Consider the following 27,117-nt stretch of genomic DNA (forward strand, 5'->3'; position numbering starts at 1 on the left):
GACTTCTTTCTGCAGCGCAGGAGCGCCTTGTTGTAGGAGCCTCGCGAAAGCGTGTAGTCGCTGCCTCATTTCCCCGTGGCGCAGGAGCACCTTCTTGTGGTAATTATCATTGACCTTTGTAGCTCAGGAGCGCTTTCTTTTTGTGTTACGTATTGTTTACTTTGTGGTGCAGGAGTGCCCTATTCCTTATAGCGCAACACGCACAGGGTACGCGTGTTCGCTGCTTCATGTATTGGTCACCCACGGCGCAGGAGCGCTTTATTTTGTGTTACTTGTTGTTTGCCTTGTGGTGCAGGAGCGCCCTCTCTCATACAGCGCGACACGCACAGGGAACGCATGTTGCTGCTTCCTGTTTGGTCCCCCACAGCGCAGGAGCGCTTAATTTTGTGTTACTTGTGGTTCGCCTTGTGGTACAGGAGCGCCCTCTTTCATACAGTGCAACACGCACAGGGAACGCGTGTTGCTGCTTCCTGTTTGGTCCCCCACAGCGCAGGAGTGCTTTGCCTAGTGAAACCACAGAACGTGTAATTGTGGTTTCCTTGGCTCTCCTCACCACCCAGGAGTCTTCCTTGTATTTCTTCACGTCTCTACCCTGCTGCCACGCAGGTGTGTGGGTGACAGCCCTTCCTTCTCCAACTGTTATTTCAGGTGACTATACTGACCTTTACTCAATGTTCCTTGTTCTAGCGTGAGTGTTGTGTGCATGACTGAGCTATAAGAGTGGGCAGGCGCACTACCCAAGTGATTCCTCTTTTATGAAGCTGGCGATACCGAGACAAGTGCCCTCACCTGTTCTTCATAGACGACGTCCCTTCCCTCCACCTTTTGACTCCTTCCCCTGGTCCCATCCTTGCCTTTGTCTGTATTTCTACCCTGATAGGGTAAGGAGGGGGACGGTGGAGGTTGTTCGCGTCGTCCCTGCGAGATAGCCCCTCGAGTATTCCAGGTAAGCCTTGAGGGGTTCTGACAATTCAGGGTGAGTCAGCACAGGGATGAATAGAGAGATCTCCATGTAGATGGGTGGGAGGAGTTGCACCTGGGACCTGAATAGGGCTGTGCCTTTCATCCAGCGGTAATTTACTTGGTAATTTCCCTATTCAAAACCACATCACCTATGGTTTACCGCTGAAAAGGGTGAAGAATGATGGATCTTTTGATGACCGTGTTTCACCAAACAGAAGACTTTACATATATATAAAAATTAAATTCAATCAATATTAGAGGCAATAGTGAGAGTGGTGAGTTCTTTTAAAGGGTTTTATTTTAAGTCAAAAGTTAAGGTTCTCTGACTCTTTATTCATTAGTCAAATATCAATCAGGTTACAGAATTGAAAAATAGGAAAAATAGCATTAATACAGAACATATTACAGTCTGCATATAAGCATCACATATAGGAAGGGAAATGTGGCGCAAATTGTCAGTCAAAACTATTAAAGAGTTTCTAAGAAAAAGAGTAAGTCTTACAAGGTTAATCAATAATTAATAATGGCAAAAATATCCCATTAAGAGAAATGCAATTTAGCACCTAAAATCTAAATCTGTTCTGATCATTTCAGCTTTTTCCCTCTGCTTCGCTGTGCTAGTCTGTGTCTCTGTCTCAAGCTGCACCATAGCCCCCACAGAATGCAGCCCCTCCCTTTCTCTGTGTCCAGCACAGAAACTGGGCCTGGAGAGAGACGAAAAGCAAGGCAAAAAGGAGGCCCTCCTCCCACTTGTAAGCCATATTTCAAGGAAAAGGTCACATGCTTAGTCCTCATAGCTGGTCCAATCAGAAAACTTCAAGACACATCATCCCCCCATGGGCTGACTGGATACGTCATTAATCAGGCTTGTTCCTGTTCAAATTTCAGTCTTGTGATTTATGAAAAAAAAGTGCAACATTTTGAAGGTCGGAGGAAGCTCAGAGCCCGTTCATTGAAAGTTGCTAGGGAAAAAGTAGCACATTGCAAACTGTTTCAGTTTAGTCCACTAAGGCAAACTAAAATCACGTGGTTTTCTACACTGTGAAACACAATTCAGCACATTTCTACTCTTGCAAAAATACATGATGCCATTTTAAAGGTACAAATACATTTTCTAAATTAATGTGCATTCTATGGTGAGATTACATATGGATTAATCACATATAAGCATGGCTGTTCAACTAATTAAGCATGTTTTCACATAAAAGCACCTCCAAACTGAAGCATTATGATGTTTTCATCTTGATTGCGCCACAATCTGCGTGCCATTTTAAAACATGTCAGCAGCTTTTTGTCATATAATAATGCATACATTTTATAGGTGAAATCTAAGCTCCATCACCTTCCCTCCACAATGCTGACTCCACCTCCTGTGGTGCGTCTGAGGTCTCTGCCCTGCATTTTGAAAGGAAAGAAGGAGTCATGCAAACAAAGTGCTCCAGGACTGACCAGAACTGGTTTGGACTAGGCAAAGGCCTCTCTGCCTTCGGAGAACAAAGAGAAACTGGGTGTAAATATTGGGACCCAAACCCAAGAACTTTAGATCACTTTTGGACAAGAAGAAGAAACCTTTGCTGAGGAGTGGAACCAGAGAGACTGAGAGACTATCCCTGAACCTGGGGGATTGGCCTGCAGTGGTTGCCTGACTGCCAAAGAAAGGAGAAAGGACTTTGTGTGCACTTTATTCAACTTGTAAAGGATCTCCAAGGGCTTGAGAGAAGAGCTTGCCTCCTGCTGAAGTCTCATGGACAACAGACTTCAACCACCAGCTCCCCAAGAGTTCTTTGGAAGTGCCTGTAGCTGTATTTGGGCCTTCTGAGGGACTGCGTGTCGCCAGGAGCTGGAAGCGCGACTCAAGAAGAAGAAGGTTGTCGCAGCCACTGCTGTCGCATCACTGAACAAGGGTGTCGCCGCTGTAGCTGTCGCATTGCACCGCATCACGAGAAGCACCTCGCATCCACGGAGAAGTGTGCCGCTGTTGCAGTCGCTGTCGTCGCATCACTGGACAAGGGTGTCGCTGCTGCAACTGTTGCATCGAGCGGAAGCGTCTCGCATCGTTGCAGAAGAGTGTCGCCGCCAAAGCCGCTGTCGTTGTATCACTGGATAAAGGTGTCGCTGCTGCAGCTGATGCATCGAGCCGAGACATTTCGCAACATCGGAGAAACGTGTCGCATCAACAAGAGGACGCCATCTTTGTTTCTTTGCATCAGATCTTCAACACATAACCGCCTTTGCGTGTAAGGACCTACCGTATCACCTTCCCTGCAACACTTTTGTTGCCCTGCGTGTCGCATCTTAAGGTACATTGACTCAAAGTATCGCATTTAAGATCTAAAGAGAACTAAGCCAATTCTACCATTTTAAGTACAGTATTGTCGAGTTTCGTCGTTTGTGGTCTTATGTTAAATATATATAAAGAATACTTATTTTTAATATACAACTGTGTGGTGTCCATCTGTAGTGTTGTCACTGGATTACTGTATGTGTTCACAAATGTTTTACACACTGCCTCTGAGATAAGCCTGTCTGCTCGTGCCACGCTACTAAGGGGGTGAGCAGGGGTTATTTTAGGAGTGTACCCCCTTACCCTGACTAGAGGCAAGGGTCCCTATTTGTCACAAGTACCTACCTGTGCCAACTAGAGACCCCCAAATCTAATACTAAACCAGCCTAGTCACCTCAAAATACCAACTTAGTCTCTTCCAGTACAAAAAGTATCCTAAATATTACTGACTACTAGTCTCTGTAATATAATCACTTTCCTGCCTCTCTCTAAGTCAAAACTAACCTTCCAATAGACCTTAACTAATTGTCCGTTCAACTGCCTCCACACCAGCGTGTTGTCACTATCTCCCTACTTATTACTACCCAAACTAAAATGGCTGCCTACCTCTTGCAAGAGGTACCACGTTATCATTTTAAAGAATGTGTTGCCCATGCGCATCTTACACGCACTGCCCATGCACGTTCAACTGTCCTTTCTCTTCTCCTCACGTCAGAGACGGCGCTACTGTTCTGTGAGCACCGAGCCGCGCTCAACCACATCACAGCACCAGAATCACCTGACACGAACCACATACTCAAGCGGCTGCCCAGCAGCAGAACAGCCTGACACGAGCCGCATTTTCAAGCGGCTGCTTCATTTTAAAAAATACACATAATCTGCCTGTCACAAGCCACAACTCAAAGGGCTCCAACCCAAAGGTGAACAAAACAAAAGCAGCGCTTGTATCTAACTCCTAAACTTCACCCAATGCCTCACATTTATTTCACACACATTACCAGCCATTTCGTATTTCAAAATGTAAAAATTAACTCAACCATCTAACAAACAACCCAACGCTTCTGTAAATTAGAAGCCTAGGTTCAAACAAACAAATGTTCATATCAAGCCTTCTCATACCTCTGCCATACCCATATGTCTACCATAAATCTCAAATTTCAAACATATTCTAGTTGTAAATATAAACAAATATGCATTGTATTTGTCCAGCGCGAACAATTACTCAAAGATGTCAAGGCACTGGGGGCCCCTCAAGATGATTACACAAGCTATTGCCCAGAGTCACATAGTGCTGGGCTAATCTGCCGCCGGCATTGGGGATCAAACCAGGAGCCCCTGCGTTCCAACGTCAGGTGCCCTGGCTGCTGCGCCACACCTCTTTCACAAATATACTTATCTCTCCAGGAGCCACAATTAAAAGAGGAGGAATGTTCAGTGAGTGTGAAATTTATGAACTGGAGGGTTCTGGTTCTAGTGTATTTTATTTTTGTAACATTCTTGAAGGTGCTGCAGGAGTAGCATTAAAATACATAATGTATAATGGTAGCCTCATCTCTGGAAATGAAATTTATATTGATTTTCTTTATTCCTTTGTTAGATTGTCTTTATTTCTGCCTTTTTGTGTTTTGGAAATGTAATCTATAACAGCCTCATGGAACAAATACATTTTATTACCAGGTGGTACTTTTGGGTAATACTATTACCCAATTAATACAGAATCATGGGCCGATTCAACCTCTGGTCCTGATCTGGCAAAAGCTACTCCCCCAGGATTTCTTTGTTACACACTGAACAGACCCATGAGGAGGGGTGGGGGCCTAGCAGTCATCTATCGGGACTCCTTGAACCCCACTTTTCATCCTGCATCTACTACTTTCTGTTAGGCGCTCTCTTTTAATTTCAATATGAAACATTTAAAAAATTTTAATGGGCTACTTTTTTATCGTCCTCCGGGTCCCAGAGCTGGGTTTTTGGAAACAATAGGCACCCTTCTTGAATAAGGTATGTGCTCAGAAACATTTGTGGTTCTAGGGGATTTTAATTTTTTCCTGGAGGACTCCAGGGACCCGGACACGCTCAACCTCGATAAAATAATGGAGACCGGGGAATTGAAACAACAGGTGGAAGGTCCTACGCATCATAAGGGGCATACCCTGGATGGGATATATTCTAATAACCCCGATCTGTCTGGATATGAGGTTCTTCCTTTGGCCTGGTCGGACCACAGGGCTGTTATATTTGAGTTGCATGACTCAAAAGCCCTTAAATCTAGTCCTATGCCCACTAAGACATTGGAAAAAAGATTATGGAAGGACTTAGATGAGGCCCTGCTTGAAGATGAACTTAAGAGTTCTTTCCTTCCACTCCCGTCGGATATAGACAAAGCCATGTTGGGGTATTCAGACTGGCTAGACAAAGCCTGTAAAAAACTAGTCACTGTAAAAAGGTGGACTCCCAGGCGAGCTAAACCTTCTGCTCCCTGGTATTCCGATAAACTTAAAACCCAGAAGCTGGCATGTAAAAAACTTGAACGGGCTTGGAGGAAGGAATATAAAAACTCGGATAATGAAATTTATAAACATAGTCTTAAATGTTATAAAGAATTGGTGCTGGAATCGAAAAAGAATTTCTACGCCCACGAAATCCTTCAAGCAAAGTCCAATGCAAAATAATGATTTAAAACGGTCAAAAAATTGGCTGTACCAAACACTCCTAAGATTACAAGTAGCCCAGAATTGTGCAATAAACTGGCAACTTGTTTCCAACAGAAGGTGAAGGGCATCTATTCCACTTTTTCCTCAGGTCGGAATGGAATGGGGACCCCTCCTCACAGTAAGAGTCAGTTAGGACTCAACACTGGGCCTATCTTTGATCAGTTTCTCCCCTTAGAAAGCGCAGACATTCTTAAGCTTTTGAACTCCATCAGCTCAGGTTCTCCTACAGACCCTTGCCTGGTCTTGCTTGCGAAAACCGTCCCGGAGGTTATAGTATCTGCTTTACACCCTTTGATCAATAACATCTTGGTCTCGGGGTGTTTTCCTAAGGAATGGAAAATAGCTTCTATTCTCCCCTTACTGAAAAAGCCCACTATGGAACCCACAGACCCTAGTAGTTATAGGCCTATCTCGCGGCTTCCAATGCCAGCGAAAATCATTGAGAAGGCTATGAACATCCAGCTTAGCTCCTAACTGCGAACTAATCAAATACTTGACCCAACACAATATGGTTTTAGAGCTGAACATAACACTGAATTGGCTCTAATTAAGTCCTTAGATGAAGTTCGGGAGGCATTGGACTGTGGTGGGAAGGCTGTATTGATCCTGCTGGATCTGTCGGCAGCTTTCGACATGGTCCACCATATGGTTTTGATGGACCAATTGTCGGAGGTGGGAGTACAAGGTGTGGCTTGGAAATTGCTACATTCCTTTCTCTCCGATAGATCCCAGACCGTCGATCTGGACAACTATAAATCTAACCCCTTCTGCCTTCCTTGTGGGGTCCCTCAGGGGTCCTCACTGAGCCCTACCCTTTTCAATATTTATATGATATCGCTGGCAGGCCTTTTAAAATCTCATGGCTTTCAGCTAACCTCATATGCGGATGACACTCAAATAGTGTTATCATTTAAGGACAGTAAGGAAAAAGAAATGGAAGTGCGCTTTCATGACTACATGAAAGAGATAGCTGGATGGATGGCCTCAAATTGTTTAAAATTAAATTCCTCCAAAACCGAGATTATTGTTTTTGGAAATAATCCCCATGTCTGGACCCCTGACTGTTGGCCAGCAGACCTGGGCAACTGCCCCTCCCCTTCGCCGAAAGCTAAGAACTTGGGAGTAACTGTTGACTGCAGATTGACATCCTGTGATCATATAAGCACCGTGGTATCCACCTGTTTCCTGTGGTTACGAATTTTAAGGAAAATTAAACCTTACCTTTCAGAAGGTAATTTCAGGATGGTGGTCACGGTGCTTGTTATGTCAAGATTGGATTACTGTAATGGCATTCCTTTGAATGCCCGTAAACATCTGGTCAACAGGCTGCAGATGGCTCAAAACGCAACTGCTAGGCTGTTGTCTGGCATCCCTAAATTTGTCTCGGTGAAAAAAGAATTAACTAGGTTACATTGGCTTCCCGTGAAGCATAGGGTATGTTTTAAGGCCCTATGCACAGTTATTAAGGCCCTCAATGGGATAGGTCCACAACACTGGAAGGACAAGCTCAAGTGGTACGTCCCCAGTAGGACCCTTCGGTCCTCTAAAGCGAAAAAGGTCCTGACGCCCTTTGTTAAAAAGGCCAGCTGGGGTGGCAGGAGCTTTATTGCATGCGCATCTAAGGCCTGGAATGATCTGCCTTTCCAGTTGAGAAATGCCTCTAGTCTTCTTCTTTTTAAGAAAAGTCTGAAGACCTGGTTATTTACCCAATGACCTCCTCCCTCTTCCGGCTAGGCAGTACATAGCGCCAGGACATCCCAGGGTAAACAATGCGCTCTACAAATTTTATTAACATAACATATGACTTTGTTTTGTTACCATTTATGCCAGCTACTAGGGGAGTGATGTGCTCATCCAATTTTACTGTATCTTTTCTCGTTTCTGTTTCATCCAGATTGATTAAGGTAATGAGTTTGAGCCAATCTTCCACATATAAATCTGTGGTTGGTTTTTCATGCAGGTTTGTGTGTCTGGCTTTATGTTTAGCTTCTGCAAATATTTTTGCCAACTTAATCTCCAGAGTGTATTTATAGATTAGGTGCTCAATCCCTGGTCTTTCAATGTCATCTTGTTTGAATATATCTCTTTTGAAGAACTTCTTACCCCAGTGAAAAAAAACGACTCTCTATCGTTCCCTCTCACAGTCCTTCCATTCCACACTATAAAGAATAGTGCTGTTGGTGGACACTAACATACTTCTCTACCTAGCCATGGGTTTCTGATCCGCATGTCATATATTAGTTTTCAGGCCAACTGGTAAAGTGTCACTCTGGCCTAATGGTTAAGGTCTTAGACTCTTACTCTGAAGATTAGATGTTCAATCCCTTGTCTTTCAACTTCACTGTTTGCTCAGTTTAAAGTGCAGGCAATGGTGTATCCTGCAGTAAGGTTGGAAAATTTATTTTCCTTTCATCTTGTTTGAATATATCTCTTTTGAAGAACTTCTTACCCCAGTGAAAAAAAACGACTCTCTATCGTTCCCTTTGTCAGTCCTTCCATTCCAGACAATAAAGAATAGTACTGTTGGTAGACACTAACATACTTCTCCATCTAGCCATGGTTTTCCGATCCGCATGTCATATATTAGTTTTCAGGTCATCTGGTAAAGAGTCAATCTGGCCTAATGTTTAAGGTCCTTGACTCTTACTCTGAAGATTAGGTGTTCAATCCCTGATCTTTCAATGGCACTGGGTGCTCAGTCTAAAGTGTAGGCAGTGGTATTTCCTTCAGTAAGGTTGGGAAATATTTTTTCTTTTCATTTTGTTTAAATATATATCTTTAGAAGAACTTCTTACCCCAGTGAAAAAAAACGACTCTCTATCGTTCCCTCTCTCAGTGCTTCCATTCCACACTATAAAGAATAATACTGTTGGTGGACACTAACATACTTAGGTACCTAGCCATCGGTGTCTGATCCGCATGTCATATATCAGTTTTCAGGCCACATGGAAAGGAGATGCTCTGGCCTAATGGTTAAGGTCTTAGACTCTTACTCTGAATAGTGGGTGTTCAATCCCTGGTCTTTCAATGTCACTGGGTGCTCAGTCAAAAGTGTAGGCTACGGTATTTCCTTCAGTAAGGTTGGGTAATATTTTTTCTTCTCATCATGTTTGAATATAAATCTTTAGAAGAACTTCTTACCCCAGTTGAAATAAAATGACTATCGTTCCCTCTCTCAGTCCTTCCATTCCACACTATAAAGAATAGTACTGTTGGTGGACACTAAAATACTTCTCTACCTAGCCTTGGGTTTCTGATCCGCATGTCTTATATTAGTTTTCAGGCCAGCCGGCAAAGAGTCACTCTGGCCTAATGGTTAACATCTTAGACTTTTACTCTGCAGATTAGGTGTTCAATCCCTGGTCTTTCACTGTCACTGTTTGCTCAGTCTAAAGTGTAGGCAATGGTATTTCCTTCAGTAAGGTTGGGAACTGTTGTTTATTTTCATCTTGTTTGAATATATCTCTTTTGAAGAACTTCTTTCCCCAGTGAAAAAAAAGACTCTCTATCGTTCCCTCTCTCAGTCCTTCCATTCCACACTATAAAGAATAGTACTGTTGGTGGACACTAACATGCTTCTCTACCTAGCCATGGGTTTCTGATCCGCATGGCATGAATTAGTTTTCAGGCCAACGGATAAAGATGCACTCTGGCCTAATGGCTAGGGTCTTAGACTCTTACTCTTAAAATTCGGTGTTCAATCCCTGGTGTTTCAATGTCACTGTTTGCTCTGTCTAAAGTGTAGGCAATGGTATTTCCTTCAGTAAGATTGGGAAGTATTTTTCTTTTCATCTTGTTTGAATATTTCTCTTTTTAAGAACTTCTTACCCCAGTGAAAAAAAAGACTCTCTATCGTTCCCTCTCTCAGTCCTTCCATTCCACACTATAAAGAATAGTACGGTTGGTGGACACTAACATACTTTGCTACTTAGCCATGGGTTTCTGATCCGCATGTCATATACTAGTTTTCAGGCCAACTGGTAAAGAGTTACTCTGGCCTCATGGTTAAGGTCTTAGACTCTTCCTCTTAAGATTAGGTGTTCAATCTCTGGTCTTTCAATGTCCCTGTTTGCTCAGTCTAAAGTGTGGTATTTCCTTCAGTAAGGTTGGGAAATCTTTTTTCTTTTCATCTTGTTTGAATATATCTCTTTTGAAGAACTTCTTACCCAGGTGAAAAAAAACGACTCTCTATCGTTCCCTCTCTCAGTCCTTCCATTCCAATCTATAAAGAATAGTACGGTTGGTGGACACTAACATACTTTGCTACTTAGCCATGGGTTTCTGATCCGCATGTCATATATTAGTTTTCAGGAAAACAGGTAAAGAGTCACTCTGGCCTAATGGTTAAAGCCTTAGACTCTTACTCTGAAGATTAGGTGTTCAATCCCTGGTCTTTCAATGTCACAGTTTGTTCAGTCTAAAGTGTACTCTATGGTATTTCCTTCAGTAAGGTTGGGAAATATTTTTTCTTCTCATCTTGTCTGAATATATCTCTTTTAAAGAACTTCTTACCCCAGTGAAAAAAATATGACTCTCTATCGGTCCCTCTCTCAGTCCTTCCATTCCACACTATAAAGAATAGTACTGTTGGTGGACACTAACATACTTTTCTACCTAGGCATGGGTTTCTGATCCGCATGTCATATAGTAGTTTTCAGGCCATCTGGTAAAGGGTCACTCTGGCCTAATGGTTAAGGTCTTAGACTCTTACTCTGAGGATTAGGTGTTCAATATCTGTTCTTTCAATGTCACTGGGTGCTCAGTTAAAAGGGTAGGCATTGGTATTTCTTTCAGTAAGGTTGGGAAACATTTCTTGTTTGAATATATCTCTTTTTTGAAGAACTTCTTACCCCAGTGAAAAAAAACGACACTCTATCGTTACCTCTCTCAGTCCTTCCCTTCCACACTATAAAGAATAGTGCTGTTGGTGGACACTAACATACTTCTCTACCTAGCCATGGGTTTCTGATCCGCATGTCATATATTAGTTTTCAGGCCATTTGGTAAAGGTTTACTCTGGCCCAATAGTTAAGGTCTTAGACTCTTACTCTGAAGATTAGGTGTTCAATCCCTTGTCTTTCAATGTCACTGTTTGCTCAGTTTAAAGTGCAGGCAATGGTATTTCCTGCAGTAAGGTTGGGAAATATTTTTTCTTTTCATCTTGTTTGAATATATCTCTTTTGAAGAACTTCTTACCCCAGTGAAAAAAAACGACTCTCTATATCGCTCCCTCTCTCAGTCCTTCCATTCCAGACAACAAAGAATAGTACTGTTGGTAGACACTAAGATATTTCTCTATCTAGCCATGGGTTTCCGATCCGCATGTCATATATTAATTTTCAGGACTTCTGCTAAAGAGTCAATCTGGCTTAATGTTTAAGGTCCTTGATTCTTACTCTCAAGATTAGGTGTTCAATCCCTGGTCTTTCAATGGCACTGGGTGCTCAGTTTAAGGTGTAGGCAGTGATGTTTCCTTCAGAAAGGTTGGGAAATATTTTTTGTTATCATTTTGTTTGAATATATCTCTTTCGAAGAACTTCTTACCCCAGTGAAAAGAAAAGACTCTCTATCGTTCCCTCTCTCAGTCCTTCCATTCCACACTATAAAGAAGAATATTGTTGGTGGACACTAACATACTTCTGTACCTAGTCATGGGTGTCTGATCCGCATGTCATATACCAGTTTTCAGGCTCAATGGTAAAGAGTCACTCTGGCCTAATTGTTAAGGTCTTAGACTCTTGCTCTTAAGATTAGGTGTTCAATCCCTGGTGTTTCAATGTCACTGGGTGCCCAGGCAAAAGTGTAGGCAAAGGTATTTCTTTCAGTAAGGTTGGGTAATATTTTTTCTTTTCATCTTGTTTGAATATAAATCTTTTGAAGAACTTCTTACCCCAGTGAAAAAAAACGACTCTCTATCGTTCCCTCTCTCAGTCCTTCCATTCCAGACTATAAAGAATAGTACTGTTGGTGAACACTAACATACTTCTCTACCTAGCCATCAGTTTCTGATCCTCATGTGATATATTACTTTTCACGCCATCTGGTAAAGAGTCAATCTGGCCTCGTTTTTGGGGTCTTAGACTCTTACTCTGTAGATTAAGTGTTTAATCCATGGTCTTTCCATGTCACTGTTTGCTCAGTCTAAAGTGTAGGCAATAGTATTTCCTTCTGTAAGGTTGGGTAATATTTTTTCTTTTCCACTTGTTTGAATATATCTCTTTTGAAGAACTTCTTACCCCAGTGAAAAAAAACGACTCTCTATCGTTCCCTCTCTCAGTCTTTCCATTCCACACTCTAAAGAATAGTACTGTTGGTGGACACTAACATACTTCTCTACCTAGCCATGGGTTTCTGATCCGCATGTCATATATTAGTTTTCAGAACTGTTGGTGACGAGTCACTCAGGCCTAATGGTTAATGTCTGTGACTCTTACTCTGAGAATTAGATGTACAATCCCTGGTCTTTCTATGTCGCTGGGTGCTCAGTTAAAAGTGTAAGCAATGGTATTTTATTCAGTAAGGTTGGAAAATATTTTCTTTTCATCTTGTTTGAATATATCTCTATTGAAGAACTTCTTACCCCAGTGAAAAAAACGACTCTCTATCGTTCCCTCTCTCAGTCCTTCCATTCCAGACTATAAAGAATAGCACTGTTGGTGGACACTACATACTTCTCTACCTAGCCATCGGTATCTGATCCACATGTCATATATTAGTTTTCAGGCAAATGGCAAAGTGTTACTCTGGCCTAATGGTTAGACTCTTTCTCTGAAGATTAAGTGTTCAACCCTGGTCTTTCAATGTCACTGGGTGCTTAGTCAAAAGTGAAGGCAATGGTATTTCCTTCAGTAAGGATGGGAAATATTTTTTCTTTTCATCTTGTTTGTATACATCTCTTTTAAAGAACTTCTTACCCCAGTGAAAAAAAATGACTCTCTATCGGTCCCTCTCTCAGTCCTTCCATTCCACACTATAAAGAATAGTACTGTTGGTGGACACTAACATACTTTTCTACGTAGGCATGGGTTTCTGATCCGCATGTCATATAGTAGTTTTCAGGCCATCTGGTAAAGGGTCACTCTGGCCTAATGGTTAAGGTCTTAGACTCTTACTTTGAGGATTAGGTGTTCAATACCTGTTCTTTCAATGTCACTGGGTGCTCAGTTAAAAGGGTAGGCATTGGTATTTCTTTCAGTAAGGTTGGGAAAGATTTCTTGTTTGAATATATCTCTTTTTTGAAGAACTTCTTACCCCAGTGAAAAAAAACGACACTCTATCGTTCCCTCTCTCAGTCCTTCCCTTCCACACTATAAAGAATAGTGCTGTTGGTGGACACTAACATACTTCTCTACCTAGCCATGGGTTTCTGATCCGCATGTCATATATTAGTTTTCAGGCCATTTGGTAAAGGTTTACTCTGGCCCAATAGTTAAGGTCTTAGACTCTTACTCTGAAGATTAGGTGTTCAATCCCTTGTCTTTCAATGTCACTGTTTCTCAGTTTAAAGTGCAGGCGATGGTATTTCCTGCAGTAAGGTTGGGAAATATTTTTTCTTTTCATCTTGTTTGAATATATCTCTTTTGAAGAACTTCTTACCCCAGTGAAAAAAACCGACTCTCTATCGCTCCCTCTCTCAGTCCTTCCATTCCAGACAACAAAGAATAGTACTGTTGGTAGACACTAAGATATTTCTCTATCTAGCCATGGGTTTCCGATCCGCATGTCATATATTAGTTTTCAGGACTTCTGATAAAGAGTCAATCTGGCTTAATGTTTAAGGTCCTTGATTCTTACTCTCAAGATTAGGTGTTCAATCCCTGGTCTTTCAATGGCACTGGGTGCTCAGTTTAAGGTGTAGGCAGTGATGTTTCCTTCAGAAAGGTTGGGAAATATTTTTTGTTATCATTTTGTTTGAATATATCTCTTTCGAAGAACTTCTTACCCCAGTGAAAAGAAAAGACTCTCTATCGTTCCCTCTCTCAGTCCTTCCATTCCACACTATAAAGAAGAATATTGTTGGTGGACACTAACATACTTCTGTACCTAGTCATGGGTGTACGATCCGCATGTCATATATCAGTTTTAGGGCTCAATGGTAAAGAGTCACTCTGGCCTAATTGTTAAGGTCTTAGACTCTTGCTCTTTAGATTAGGTGTTCAATCCCTGGTGTTTCAATGTCACTGGGTGCCCAGTCAAAAGTGTAGGCAAAGGTATTTCTTTCAGTAAGGTTGGGTAATATTTTTTCTTTTCATCTTGTTTGAATATAAATCTTTTGAAGAACTTCTTACCCCAGTGAAAAAAAACGACTCTCTATCGTTCCCTCTCTCAGTCCTTCCATTCCAGACTATAAAGAATAGTACTGTTGGTGAACACTAACATACTTCTCTACCTAGCCATGAGTTTCTGATCCTCATGTGATATATTACTTTTCACGCCATCTGGTAAAGAGTCAATCTGGCCTCGTTTTTGGGGTCTTAGACTCTTACTCTGTAGATTAGGTGTTTAATCCATGGTCTTTCCATGTCACTGTTTGCTCAGTCTAAAGTGTAGGCAATAGTATTTCCTTCTGTAAGGTTGGGTAATATTTTTTCTTTTCATCTTGTTTGAATATATCTCTTTTGAAGAACTTCTTACCCCAGTGAAAAAAAACGACTCTCTATCGTTCCCTCTCTCAGTCTTTCCATTCCACACTCTAAAGAATAGTACTGTTGGTGGACACTAACATACTTCTCTACCTAGCCATGGGTTTCTGATCCGCATGTCATATATTAGTTTTCAGGACTGTTGGTGACAAGTCACTCTGGCCTAATGGTTAATGTCTGTGACTCTTACTCTGAGAATTAGATGTTCAATCCCTGGTCTTTCTATGTCGCTGGGTGCTCGGTTAAAAGTGTAAGCAATGGTATTTTATTCAGTAAGGTTGGAAAATAATTTTCTTTTCATCTTGTTTGAATATATCTCTATTGAAGAACTTCTTACCCCAGTGAAAAAAACGACTCTCTATCGTTCCCTCTCTCAGTCCTTCCATTCCAGACTATAAAGAATAGTACTGTTGGTGGACACTACATACTTCTCTACCTAGCCATCGGTTTCTGATCCACATGTCATATATTAGTTTTCAGGCAAATGGCAAAGTGTTACTCTGGCCTAATGGTTAATGTCTTAGACTCTTTCCCTGAAGATTAAGTGTTCAACCCTGGTCTTTCAATGTCACTGGGTGCTTAGTCAAAAGTGAAGGCAATGGTATTTCCTTCAGTAAGGATGGGAAATATTTTTTCTTTTCATCTTGTTTGTATATATCTCTTTTAAAGAACTTCTTACCCCAGTGAAAAAAAATGACTCTCTATCGGTCCCTCTCTCAGTCCTTCCATTCCACACTATAAAGAATAGTACTGTTGGTGGACACTAACATACTTTTCTACCTAGGCATGGGTTTCTGATCCGCATGTCAGATAGTAGTTTTCAGGCCATCTGGTGAAGGGTCACTCTGGCCTAATGGTTAAGTTCTTAGACTCTTACTCTGAGGATTAGGTGTTCAATACCTGTTCTTTCAATGTCACTGGGTGCTCAGTTAAAAGGGTAGGCATTGGTATTTCTTTCAGTAAGGTTGGGAAACATTTCTTGTTTGAATATATCTCTTTTTTTGAAGAACTTCTTACCCCAGTGAAAAAAAACGACACTCTATCGTTCCCTCTCTCAGTCCTTCCCTTCCACACTATAAAGAATAGTGCTGTTGGTGGACACTAACATACTTCTCTACCTAGCCATGGGTTTCTGATCCACATGTCATATATTAGTTTTCAGGCCATTTGGTAAAGGTTTACTCTGGCCCAATAGTTAAGGTCTTAGACTCTTACTCTGAAGATTAGGTGTTCAATCCCTTGTCTTTCAATGTCACTGTTTGCTCAGTTTAAAGTGCAGGCAATGGTATTTCCTGCAGTAAGGTTGGGAAATATTTTTTCTTTTCATATTGTTTGAATATATCTCTTTTGAAGAACTTCTTACCCCAGTGAAAAAAACCGACTCTCTATCGCTCCCTCTCTCAGTCCTTCCATTCCAGACAACAAAGAAGAGTACTGTTGGTAGACACTAAGATATTTCTCTTTCTAGCCATGGGTTTCCGATCCGCATGTCATATATTAGTTTTCAGGACATCTGATAAAGAGTCAATCTAGCTTAATGTTTAAGGTCCTTGATTCTTACTCTCAAGATTAGGTGTTCAATCCCTGGTCTTTCAATGGCACTGGGTGCTCAGTTTAAGGTGTAGGCAGTGATGTTTCCTTCAGAAAGGTTGGGAAATATTTTTTGTTATCATTTTGTTTGAATATATCTCTTTCGAAGAACTTCTTACCCCAGTGAAAAGAAAAGACTCTCTATCGTTCCCTCTCTCAGTCCTTCCATTCCACACTATAAAGAAGAATATTGTTGGTGGACACTAACATACTTCTGTACCTAGTCATGGGTGTCTGATCCGCATGTCATATATCAGTTTTAGGGCTCAATGGTAAAGAGTCACTCTGGCCTAATTGTTAAGGTCTTAGACTCTTGCTCTTAAGATTAGGTGTTCAATTCCTGGTGTTTCAATGTCACTGGGTGCCCAGTCAAAAGTGTAGGCAAAGGTATTTCTTTCAGCAAGGTTGGGTAATATTTTTTCTTTTCATCTTGTTTGAATATAAATCTTTTGAAGAACTTCTTACCCCAGTGAAAAAAAACGACTCTCTATCGTTCCCTCTCTCAGTCCTTCCATTCCAGACTATAAAGAATAGTACTGTTGGTGAACACTAACATACTTCTCTACCTAGCCATAAGTTTCTGATCCTCATGTGATATATTACTTTTCACGCCATCTGGTAAAGAGTCAATCTGGCCTCGTTTTTGGGGTCTTAGACTCTTACTCTGTAGATTAGGTGTTTAATCCATGGTCTTTCCATGTCACTGTTTGCTCAGTCTAAAGTGTAGGCAATAGTATTTCATTCTGTAAGGTTGGGTAATATTTTTTCTTTTCATCTTGTTTGAATATATCTCTTTCGAAGAACTTCTTACCCCAGTGAAAAGAAAAGACTCTCTATCGTTCCCTCTCTCAGTCTTTCCATTCCACACTCTAAAAAATGGTACTGTTGGTGGACACTAACATACTTCTCTACCTAGCCATGGGTTTCTGATCCGCATGTCATATATTAGTTTTCAGGACTGTTGGTGACGAGTCACTCTGGCCTAATGGTTAATGTCTGTGACTCTTTCTCTGAGAATTAGATGTTCAATCCCTGGTCTTTCTATGTCGCTGGGTGCTCGGTTAAAAGTGTAAGCAATGGTATTTTATTCAGTAAGGTTGGAAAATAATTTTCTTTTCATCTTGTTTGAATATATCTCTATTGAAGAACTTCTTACACCAGTGAAATAAACGACTCTCTATCGTTCCCTCTCTCAGTCCTTCCATTCCAGACTATAAAGAATAGTACTGTTGGTGGACACTACATACTTCTCTACCTAGCCATCGGTTTCTGATCCACATGTCATATATTAGTTTTCAGGCAAATGGCAAAGTGTTACTCTGGCCTAATGGTTAATATCTTAGACTCTTTCTCTGAAGATTAAGTGTTCAACCCTGGTCTTTCAATGTCACTGGGTGCTTAGTCAAAAGTGAAGGCAATGGTATTTCCTTCAGTAAGGATGGGAAATATTTTTTCTTTTCATCTTGTTTGTATATATCTCTTTTGAAGAACTTCTTACCCAGGTGAAAAAAACAACTCTCTATCGTTCCCTTTCTCAGTCCTTCCATTCCACTCTATAAAGAATAGTACTGGTGGTGGAAACTAACATACCTCTGTACCTAGCCATGGGTTTCTGATCCGCATGTCATATATCAGTTTTCAGGCCAATTGGTGAGGAGTCATTCTGGCCTAATGGTTAAGGTCTAGGGGCCTCATGTAGGTAGCCAAATACCGGTCGGTAACGGCCGATTTTCGGTAAATATGCCGTTACCGACCAGTATTCAGACAAGTGAGATGTAGGAGTCCAAAAACCACTTTTCGGTAAATATGAGGCGGTAAATACCGATTCATATTTACCGAATTCCAAAATACCGAATCAGATTTACCGAATACATAATTAACGAATCGGTAAACATGAAGTGGTAAATATGAAGTGGTAAAAATTAAAATGAAATGTAGAAGCACTCGGTAATTAAGAAATCCAAGAAAATCGGTAAATAAGAGTCGGTAATTAACACGGATTGAAAGCAGGTGGTAACCATCAACAGTGCAGATAAGCAATCCCAAAATGCAACAGCGTGGACAACATGGCCGCTATGTACGTCATTGCAAGGCGCCTACGTCTACAGGCAGCAGGACTGAGGGTTTGGCGACGGGAGGAACGCATCTACAGACAGCGCATCACACTATTCCAGCTGACTGATGCAGAGATACATGAGAGGTACAGGCTACACCCCGAAACCATCATGGACTTAATCAGGGACCTTCACCCACTCCTGGACCAGCCAATAAGAAGGGCGCACGCCATACCCCCACATGTGCAGGTGCTCTGCAGCCTACATCTGCTGGCATCCGGCAGTTATCAGGTAGTGATAGCTGCGGTGGGTGGGGTATCCCAGAGTTGCCTGTCACGTTTCTTCAGGAAGTTCCTGGATGCCATGATGCAGAGAATGCACCACTACATAAGCTTCCCAAACACACAGGCTGCACTGCAGAAAACAAAAACAGACTTTTATCACATGGCACAGTTCCCCCATGTCATCGGCTGTATTGATGGTACACACATCCCAATCTGTCCACCAGCTGACACAGAGCACATCTACAGGAACAGGAAGTCCACCCACTCCATCAATGTGCAGGTGATCTGTGATGCAGGGAACATCATCACAGATATTGTTGCAAAGTTTCCTGGGAGCACCCACGACTCTTACATCTTCCAGAATAGTGGGATCTACACACGACTGAGTGCCGGAGAATTCGGAGAGGGATACCTGCTAGGTAAGTAACAGTGACGCCCCTTGAAACCTGCAAATCATAGTGGATAGAGGCATGTTACTGATGGTTCCCTTTTACTCATCTAGGCGACAGTGCATATGCATGCCGTTCATTCATCCTCACTCCCTACCTACACCCAGCAACCCAGAGTGAGAGACGATACAACGTGGCACACAAAACAACACGCAATGTGGTGGAGCGCACGTTTGGACTACTGAAGAGCAGGCTCCGCTGCCTGCACAAGAGCGGAGGCGCACGCCAGTACAAACCCATCACCTGCTGCAAGATTATTGCCACTTGTGCAATGCTGCACAACCTTGCCACGAAAAAAGGTACAGATGTGGAACTAACATATTTTGAGGACAACGAGGATGAGTCAGGCCAGCCAGAGGGCAACGCAGCTAGAGTGCCAACTGCAATCGATGGGAGAGAGAGACGGGCAGAGATCACATGCAACTATTTCTGAGTAAGTGAGGGGACACAGCGAGTTGTGAGAAGTCATGACGTAGTTTTAATGTGGCACCACGCCATGAACACATGAACAAGCCAATCTGGCAATATCCCATCTATACAAGGAGTAAGTCCAGGGTTACGTCACCCAATGGGAAGTGGCTAAGCAGGGCTACATCAATGTTTGCGCATACGCGCTGCAGTGGTGGATTGCACGGCCTGTGCATCCTCACTAGAGCCAACCCCAAGCCGCCTGCTGCTCCTGCGTGCTTCTGGGACGGGGGGTGTGATGCTGCTCCTGCTGCTGGTGTCGATGCTCTCCGCAGCATCCCCTGCAGCAGTTGTCGACGCCTGACTAGTCAATAGCACCCCTAGTGCACTTGTCACCTGCACCATCCCCCGAGACAGGTCGCTGCAGCACTGTGTTAGGCCCTCCTGCATCGTCACAGAGCGCCGGCACAGTAGAGAAGTCGCAGTTGCCAGACGGTTGAGTGCCCTGCTGGTAGTGTCCCTTCTCTGGCGTTCCCGGCGCCGTGCTTCGATGTCAGCATCTAATTTGCTGCACAACTGCTGGATTGACTGGGACATGTCCCGAATGCCCGCAGCCATGCCGCTAATGTTATTGTCCATGTTGACTAATGTTGTCTTCATCACCCGCATGTGCCTCTGGACTGACATGACTGCCTTTGATTGCAGGCGCTGTTGTTTCAACATTTGGCCCTCGAGACCCAAGAAGACACCATGGCCGTCAATGGGTGCTGGTGGACTCTGGACACGCGACCTGCGGCGCCCTCTTGCTCCCGTCTGTGCTGCCTGTGAGGTGTGGGGCACAGTGGCATGGCTCCCTTCCTGGGGCCTGGTGCGGTCTTCTGGGCCCATGCTGTCGTCTGACGAGGTGTCTAAGGCTCGTAGCCTGGCTGCTGGACGCCTCCTCATTCTCACACCTGCAAGCGGAGATGTGGCCGGTGATTCGAACATGAGTGGCGATGCTGGCTCTGGTTGAGGTGATGCTGGCTCTCGGTGAGGTGATGCTGGCTCTGGGTGCGGCGAGGCTGGCTGTGTTGGTGGTGCGGCTGCCAGTGGGCCTGCTCCCTGGTCTGAACTTGTGCTGGCTAGAGGTGATATTTGTGGCCGGTGTGCCGTCTCTCCTGCAGCATGCCCTGTCCTGCATGATGTCACATCTGTGGACAGAAATACAACATTGGCTCAGTGTCCCCGAAGGGCTGCATTGCAAGCGTCACAATAAATCATTTCACATTCCAAAATGTCCTCTGTCTCCTTGTGCCTCGAGTGCGTGACATGCCTTGTTGCCCTGTAACATTTACGTCATGGTTAGTGTTACCCTGACTACATCTCCCGGAATGCATTGCCTGTCTGCACTGACACGTGTGGACTGCAGTGTGATTCTCGTTTCACAATGGGGGATGTGGGATAGGGGTAGGGGGGGCTACATTGCTGTGCTTTCGTCTTACCTTGGTGTGTTGCGGCTCTGGCAGAGCTGTCGGCGTCCCCAAGACCCACGACGCTCTCTTGCTCGATTGTGGCCGCCACCAGCTCCTCCAGTTCGGTGAGGGCAGGTGCCCTGTTGGTTCCACCTCCGGTCTGGCTGGCCTCCTTCTGGATGTCGCCCATCTTCCTCTTGGTTACAATCCTCAGGTCATACCAGCGCTTTTTGAGGACCTCAATGTCCCTGTGGGTCACTCCCACAGCATTGACCTGCGCCTGGATGGCCAGCCATATGTTGCGCTTTTCAGCCTCAGGCACTTGCAGGGATTGCCTTCCAAACAGCTTCTGGTGCTGCTTCACCACCTCCTCCACCAGCACCTGGAGTTCCTTGGGGCTAAATTTCAGCTTCCTCCTCCTTTCCCCTCCGTCTCTCTGTGTTCTCTGGCTGGACATGCTGTTCGTTTTCCCGCTCGCACTGGCAACGGCTCCCTGCCTCTCCTCTGCACTCAAAGCCTCTCCAGGGTCGGCTAATTATGTACACCTGCCTGGGTGTGGCCACTTCCTGGTTGGGTGGGCTGTCGTTGCACAGGATTAGCTGTTTCGTCAAGTCATGTGATTTTATTTACCGAATCCGTACATACCGATTCGGTATTTTCCGATTCGGTAAATACCACCTCGGTATTTTCCGACTCGGTAAATACCACCTCGGTATTTTCCGATTCGGTAAATACCACCTCGGTATTTACCGATTCGGTGAATTCCGATTCGTGATTACCGAATGTTACCGAATCGGTAACTGTTACCGAATTTTTACCTACATATAACTTACCGATTCTAATTTACCGATTCGGTACGGCTCGGTATTTAAGAACCGGTAAAATTTATTTACCTACATGAGGCCCTAAGTCTCTTACGCTGAAAATTAAGTGTTTAATTCCTGGGTGCTCCTTCAAAAGTGTAGGCAATGGTTTTTTCTTCAGTAAGATTGGGAAATATTTTTTCTTTTCATCTTGTTTGAATATGTCTGTTTTGAAGAACTTCTTACCCCAGTGAAAAAAAACGACTCTATCGTTCCCTCTCTCAGTCATTCCATTCCAGACTATAAAGAATAGTACTGTTGGTAGACACTGACATACTTCGCTACCTAGCCATGGGTTTCTGATCCGCATGTCATATATTAGTTTTCAGGCCATCTTGTAAAGAGCCGATCTGGCCTAATGTTTAAGGTCCTTGTCTCTTACTCTGAAGATTAGGTGTTCAATCCCTGGTCTTTCAATGCCACTGGGTGCTCAGTCTAAAGTGTAGGCAATGGTATTTCCTTCTGTAAGGTTGGGAAATATTTTTTCTTTTCATTTTGTTTGAATATTTCTCTTTTTAAGAACTTCAGACCCCAGTGAAAAAAAAGACTCTCTATCGTTCCCTCTCTCAGTCCTTCCATTCCATACTATAAAGATTAGTACGGTTGGTGGACACTAACATACTTCGATACCTAGCCATGGGTTTCTGATCCGCATGTCATATACTAGTTTTCAGGCCAGCTGGTAAAATGTCACTCTGGCCTAATGGTTAAGGTCTTAGACTCTTTCTCTGAAGATTAGTTGTTCAATCCTTGGTCCTTCAATGTCACTTTTTGCTCAGTCTAAAGTGTAGGCAATGGTATTTCCTTCAGTAAGGTTGGGAAATAGTTGTTCTTTTCATCTTGTTTGAATATATCTCTTTTGAAGAGCTTCTTACCCCAGTGAAAATAAACGACTCTCTATCGTTCCCTCTCTCTGTGCTTCCATTCCACACTATAAAGAATAGTACTGTTGGTGGACAGTAACATACTTCTCTACCTAGCCATGGGTTTCTGTTCCGCATGTCATATATCAGTTTTCAGGCCAATTGGCGAACTTTCTCCAGATGTTCAAAAATTGTCATTTTTTAATGATTAATCTTTTGAATGAAAATGACTATTGCATGTGAATTACCACTTTTGGAACTCAAATAAGTGTGTTTAGAGTCATTTTCCTTCCCGAAATTGGTCGAAATAGAAGCTTCTGAGTATGAGGAAAAGTTTGTAAAAATGGCAATTTTGGTCACTGTGAGGCTTTAAAAAGTGATTATTCAACATGAGGCACAATCCAATTGTCATTTTGAACCATATTTTTCTACTGTCCAAAAAATCAATTTTCTCATGAGAAACGATGACCATGGACCTGTTAAACTTTCTCCAGATGGTCACTTTTTAATGTTTATTCTTTTGATTGTAAATGACTAATGCATGTGAGTTATTACTTTTGGAACTAAAATAAGTGTGTTTACATTCATTTTTCTGCCCAAAATTGGTCAAAATAGAAGATTCTGAGAAGGAGGAAAAGTCTGTAAAAATGGCAATTTTGGTCACTGTGAGGCTACGAAAGGTGGTTAATCAGCATGAGGCACAATCAAATTGACATTTTGAATCATTTTTTCTACAGTCCAAAAAATCAATTTTCTTATGAAAAACGATGACTCCAGAGCTGTCAAACTTTCTCCAGATAGTCAGAAATGGTTATTTTTTAATGTTTAATCTTTTGACTGAAAATGACTATTGCATGTGAATTATCACTTTTGGAAGTGAAATAAGTGTGTTTAGAGTCATTTTCCTGCCTGAAATTGGTCGAAATAGAAGCTTCTGAGTAGGAGGAAAAGTCTGTAAATATTGCAGTTTTTTTTCACTGTGAGGCTTTTCAAAGTGGTTCTCAACATGAGGCACAATCCAATTGACATTTTTAATCATTTTTTCTATTGTCCGAAAAAACAATTTTTTGATGAAAAATGATGATCCCAGACCTGTCGGACTTATTCCAAATGGTCAGAAATGGTCATTTTTTAATGTGTAATTTTTTGGCTGTAAATGACTAAAGCATGTGAGTTATTACTTTTGTAACTAAAATAAGTGTGTTTAGATTCATTTTTCTGCTCAAAATTGGTCAAAATAGAAGCTTCTGAGAATGAGGAAAAGTCTGTAAAAATGGCAATTTTGTTCACTGTGAGGCTACAAAAGGTGGTTAATCAACATGAGGCACAATCAAATTGACATTTTGAATCATTTTTTCTACAGTCCAAAAAATCAATTTTCTGATGAAAAACGGTGACTCCAGACCTGTCAAACTTTCTCCAGATGGTCAGAAATGGTCATTTTTTAATGTTTAATCTTTTGACTGAAAATGACTATTGCATGTGAATTATCACTTTTGGAAGTGAAATAAGTGTGTTTAGAGTCATTTTCCTGCCTGAAATTGGTCGAAATAGAAGCTTCTGAGTAGGAGGAAAAGTCTGTAAATATTGCAGTTTTTTTCACTGTGAGGCTTTTCAAAGTGGTTATCAACATGAGGCACAATCCAATTGACATTTTTAATCATTTTTTCTATTGTCCGAAAAAACAATTTGTTGATGAAAAATGATGATCCCAGACCTGTCGGACTTATTCCAAATGGTCAGAAATGGTCATTTTTTAATGTGTAATTTTTTGGCTGTAAATGACTAAAGCATGTGAGTTATTACTTTTGTAACTAAAATAAGTGTGTTTAGATTCATTTTTCTGCTCAAAATTGGTCAAAATAGAAGCTTCTGAGAATGAGGAAAAGTCTGTAAAAATGGCAATTTTGTTCACTGTGAGGCTACAAAAGGTGGTTAATCAACATGAGGCACAATCAAATTGACATTTTGAATCATTTTTTCTACAGTCCAAAAAATCAATTTTCTGATGAAAAACGGTGACTCCAGACCTGTCAAACTTTCTCCAGATGGTCAGAAATGGTCATTTTTTAATGTTTATTCTTTTGATTGTAAATGACTAATGCATCTGAATTACCACGTTTGGAACTAAAATAAGTGTGTTTAGATTCATTTTTCTGCCCATAATTGGTCAAAATAGTGTGGAAATATGGATTTTTCTGGTCAGTTATGTCCCCTATCTTGGACCCCAACGGTTCTATGTGCATGTTACAAGTACATGTATGTTCCCTCCAGTTCCAGTTATGAAGACGCAAATACATGTGCGTCCACCGTCAACATGTCCTCTTTCAGATCCGCCATGAATGGGCTGGATATTCGATTCCTAAGTACGAAAGGCCACCGACTTTATATGGCTTAGTTACTCCATTTTTGCAGTTCAGGCGAGTAGGCCCTGATTCTGCCATCAAGCCTTTCCCTGCTTTCTGCCTCTGACAGCTCCAGTCTGAGCTCACATCTGTATCCATGAACTTTGTCCTACTCCCTGTGCGGCTAACAGTGCCTGCCTCGGCCGGTCTGCCTGCCTGCCAAAAACTGTATTTCACCTTCAAGTTATCTGTTTCACTCCTCAGCCGATACATTCCTGTCTAGTAGTTTAAGTAAACATTTCCTTCAGCTACTGAGCAAAGGGCCCGGCTTCTCTGTCCTCATGCAAGTAATTCATAGCCCCGTTACCATGGAAGGTTTCTGCCCCTTGCATCCCATGTAGACACTTAGACGCTTGTGCACGCACACACAGTCAGTATAGAATAGATTTTGTCCAAGAGTCCTTCCTTTGTGGATAACATAGTTCTTTAAACATAGGATGTTAGATATGATTTGGGATTAGGTTGACTTGACCCCCCAGACTTCTTGTCTCCACATGTAGAGCTAAATGTCAAGTCCCCTTCACCCCCTAGTTGCACGTCAATTACACGTCATGCTGCTGCGCGCGCATCTATGCCAAGTATTTCTGCTGACATTGCGAAATTATTTCATAGGTCCACCCATATGTGACATCACAACCAATGACGTTTCCTTGTTACTCCCAATTACGCCTCTTTCAGCTACGCATGTGAAATGTTATCTTTGCTATCAATTGTTACGCCTCTTACATTGGTTTCATTGTAATGTCTGTTCTATAAAAATGATTACTTGTCAATAAAATATTGTACTCCACTTCCTGAACCCCCGTGGTGATGGAACTTGGAGGCCACGATTCGAATCGTCCATTGGAATAAAGCCCATTCTGAACCTCTTATACCACGGATTCTGCCTCTTATTTTACTGAGATATTTTACTAAGATTCCGTATCAAATTCAGTTCCGGTAATTAAATTATTTACCACATGAATGGCGCCCGAACAGGGACACTTTCTCATCTCACGCGCCGGTGGTGCGTTGCAGGCCCGGTCTCCTGCCACAGCTGGACGGACAACAACGCGTACCAGCAGGATTTCCTGTATCTCCCTCCGGTCAAGCGGGGGCGACTGAGGCTGCGATCAACATCCAGACGAGGCGGTGAGAAGTGCGAAGTATCCCAACCAGAGCCTAGCTGAGAGAGCAAGATCCGAGGTATACAGAGGCCCACCAAGTTCCGAAGTTTCCGATGATCCGAAGTTCCGAAGTTTTCGAGTCGAGTCCAGTTCAAGTTCAGTTCCGTTCCGAGGCCTTCCGTTCCGAGCTACCCGGTGAGTACCATTGCTGGGGAGGCGTTCTGACGTGCACATAGGTTGTGCCGGTCAAGACGGATTTGGGTACACAAATCCGGTCTGCACTGTTTCAGCAGTGTATATGTACTGTTTAGCAGTATATCGAGTATGTCTAGTATATGAAGTATGAATTATCTAGTTAGTATCGAGTATTATGCTTAGTGAACGGCCATCATTGTTGTTCATTAAATGTTAAATGTTAAATGTTCTGCATATTGTGGTATGAATGACTGTTCATTATTGTGCTTTTGTATTAAGTGTGTTTAAGAATAAGTATCAGACCAGTTGTCAGTATGCCGCTCTTTTCGAAATTAAGACAGATCACAACTAGAAAAGGGGTACTCGAAGAAGCTGTTCCTATTCCTCCTAGGGACACTCCAGGGCACTTTATGTATCACAAACATGGCTTAGACGCCATATTATTTCTTGATTTATGGGTGGACTACACCAAGGAATTACCAGAAAGTCACAGGTGGCCCGCAGCTGGGACCTGGGATGCAGAGTGCATCGTGAAAGTAGAGGAAGAGTTATGGAAAAGGAAAGCTAGACCGTCACAGAAAGACGCCATTGAATTATGGCGTAAAGAATCGTATAGACGTACAGAAAAAGCACGTAGACAGGAAGAGAAAAGTAAGGAAAATTCAAATAAAGTTCGAGAAAATCTATTAATTGAAGAAGGTACACGAGTAAAATCAGAACAAGTAGACAGACAAAGAAATGCCCTTATGAATGGTATGTATCCCCTTCTGGCCGAAGGATTACCTAAGGCTACTCCGGAGATACCAAAAGACTTGCCACCCCCATTGTTTCCGATAAAAGCACATC

The sequence above is a fragment of the Triturus cristatus genome, chromosome 11 (assembly GCF_964204655.1).
Source record: "Triturus cristatus chromosome 11, aTriCri1.1, whole genome shotgun sequence".
Classification (NCBI taxonomy): Eukaryota; Metazoa; Chordata; class Amphibia; order Caudata; family Salamandridae; genus Triturus; species Triturus cristatus.